Consider the following 3,149-nt stretch of genomic DNA (forward strand, 5'->3'; position numbering starts at 1 on the left):
GCTTCCAAACATTCTTGGTACACAGCCTTGATCACAACACTACCCCGTGCAGTTACAGAATAGTTGCATTCTTGGCTGTTTCCTGGACTAAGCTGAACAGGGTTCTGTCATATTAGTCTGTACAGACTCAATCCAAAATTGCTGCAGAACACGATCAAAACAGTTAGAAGTCTTAAAAGCAACCCTGGCAAAATAAGGATTAAGATGTAGCTGTTTGTTATAGTCTTTTAATAAATCAATGCTGATATAAACGGTTATTCATTTGTTGTTTTATTTCCATTTAGAAGGGTGGAAGAAGCCATGTTCCTAGTGTTGTTGTGAAGACCACATCAACAGCAACCAGTCTGAGCACAAGTGAAAATGCATCCAAGTCAAAGAGACAAGTCTGAGGACCTATCACCATCTGATCAGTAGCTCCCCAGCTGAGTTTAAAAGATCGGAGGTCATATTATCTAGTTCCAAATACATTTCATTCTGCAGAACACTTTAGTTTTATAGGAGCCTGTGGCAGGTCATGAAATAGAAGATCGGAGATGGAGCTGAGACGATAATTTTAGAGCTGCTGTGAAGGAAATTAGATATTTATATGAAGCTGGTTTCACATAACATCAAATAAAGCAAGTCTTGTCTCCTGGGAAAGACAGGGACAGCCCCGGCAGTCCTAACCAGTATTGCTTTAACCAGCTCAGCAAGGCTTTGCTCTCCTGGCAGCCTGCACTCCAAGACCTCGAATGTGCGTACCAGATGAAGAAAATGGGAAGAGATTCTGGGAAACCAAGGGAAGTGGAAGCACCTCGCAGCTGTCACACAGGTTGACACAAAAGATAGAAGAAAAGGAGGAAAGGCCGGACCGAAATAATGTGGAGTTTCTTGTGAGATTACGGTTCTTCTTCTGACCCCTGAGACATGAAACGTTCATCAGACGGTCTTGTTAATCCGTCAGAGCCAAAGTTGGACTGTCGCAAAGGAAACTAAAAGTGCATCTTAAATCATGTGAGAAACAATGAGTCGTGAGCCAGTCCTTTATCATGAGATAGTGAGATGAAGTGGAAAATAAACACCGTGAAGCCCTCGATGGGAATGGAACCAATGCATTCCATAACATCTTTTCCCAGAAAGAACCTCGTACATGGTTGCGTCTATTTTAGACCGCTAGTGCTTATGTCATCAATGACGGTCAGATCAGCAGAAATATTGAAGTTGCATAAAGATTTGACAGTTTTAACAAATATACATCCCATTTGTTAGTTTCTGACTGGAGCAAGGATGATGTTTACTGGCTGGTTATATTTTATTATTATTATTTTAAATGACACAGAAGTTTCCTGTACACATAGCAAAGTGTGAAGTTTGTTTACCTTCAGGTCAAGTTTCCCAGGTGGTAACCTAGGAGACTGGGGCAAGGCACCCCTGTGGCTCACATGCAGCCCTTTGTAATTATCTGAACCCCATGGGGTCAGTGTGAAGCTCTGCTCTAGAATGGGTCCAAATGTTCCATTGTTTTGTGTTCTTTTGTCTTTGATGTGATACAATCATTCATGTGTATGTTTTTCATTAAATCCATGTTATTGTTGAAGTTCTTATTTTCTTTCTCTGTATTTTATAGACAGTAAGGACTGAATTTCCTCTCTTTACCTCATCTCTTTTCTTTTTCTGTTTTTTCATGTTTTTAAATGTATTTTGAAAATGCTCATTGCAATGGTATACTTTTTAATTTAGAATAAATAGTGACTACTTTTATTCATATGTCGTTCTTTTTAATAACTGCAGTCCTGCATTTATTTAATGAGATTATTGTGTCTCATTCCCTAAGTGAAAAAAAAAATCTATTTATTTTATTTTCATATCTTGTTTCAGAATCTTCGGACCACATTGTGAGAAAATGATAGATTGTTTTTCCGTAACGCTTTAGATATTTGAACATATATAAACCAATAATAAAGTGCTAATTTACTGTTAATAACGCGTAATTACCATTCCTGGGAAAAGATAGTCAAGCTTAACATGATGCCGGTACTTTAGTTAGTCCTTTAAGATGATCAATTACTGGCTAATATGCTGTTAATACACATATGGGTATGTAGTTCATTTATGATAATATATGGTGCAGAATCTTAAGTGTAACCCGTTTTTAAAATGGCTTTATTTATTTATTAAGTGTAAATATATTGGCTCTGAGCAAGAAGGGTTTTATGCAGGTACTATGTGTATAATAATGCTTGACAAAACAAACTCTTTCACAATGCTGGGTGACCTCGCTGATCAATCCTCTTAACTGATTAAACTTTCAACACCGGCCATCTGCAGGTCAGATGTTTGGGTCAAAGAAACACTCTCAGCTTCGTCTTACATTCTTTTCTGCAATGATTTCTACGGAACGTTCCGACAAAGTTACATGAATTTTCTGTCTCATAGTTGCAGTACTTCTCCTTGACCCAGTAAGACAAAGTTATTATTTTTTCCTTATTTTTTTTGGGTACGTATCTGCTGTGTCAGAGTATTAAGAAGGTGGAAAGTGGGTCAGACACGAGAGGCCCAAACAGGGCAGCCCAGCATGCTGCTATTGTCCCTTTATTTCTGGTATGTAATCATTGTGTAGTGGAGTGTGTATTTGTGCTCGGTCTCCGGGTGCTTGGGTCTTGCTTTCCCTCTGATGCTCTATTTATGGAAGTATCCATGGTAATGATGATTTGCAGTCATGGAAAAGAAGTGGGTGGCTAAGTAGCCTCATCTTATTTGGCACACATGGGTGACAATGTTGCGTGTCCTGCCAGAGTGCTGGTACAAAAGACCCAGAACAAGGTCAGGTCAGGAGAAGGATATTAAGGTACAAGTGTGATTTGGCTTTTATACATCATCTCTCAAAGGCGAGGCGGGATCGAGCTATCGAGGTGCATTCTCAGTTGTTATATACAGTACATGGATATACAAATGTTATGTAACCAAGATGCTGTTGGCCAAGTATTCAGCACAGTGAAAACCCACTGGGGTAAATGTGAGAATGATATTTGTGGACCAAAGTAAACTAGTTGTTAAAGGGTAGCATGACAAATATTATAACATTTCCTGGGGTGTCAGAATTTCAACCATGAAATATAAAAGAATGGCTTTGGTTGTCACTATTAAAACATGATGTAGCAGAGCATGAA

The sequence above is a fragment of the Synchiropus splendidus genome, chromosome 5 (assembly GCF_027744825.2).
Source record: "Synchiropus splendidus isolate RoL2022-P1 chromosome 5, RoL_Sspl_1.0, whole genome shotgun sequence".
NCBI lineage: Eukaryota > Metazoa > Chordata > Actinopteri > Syngnathiformes > Callionymidae > Synchiropus > Synchiropus splendidus.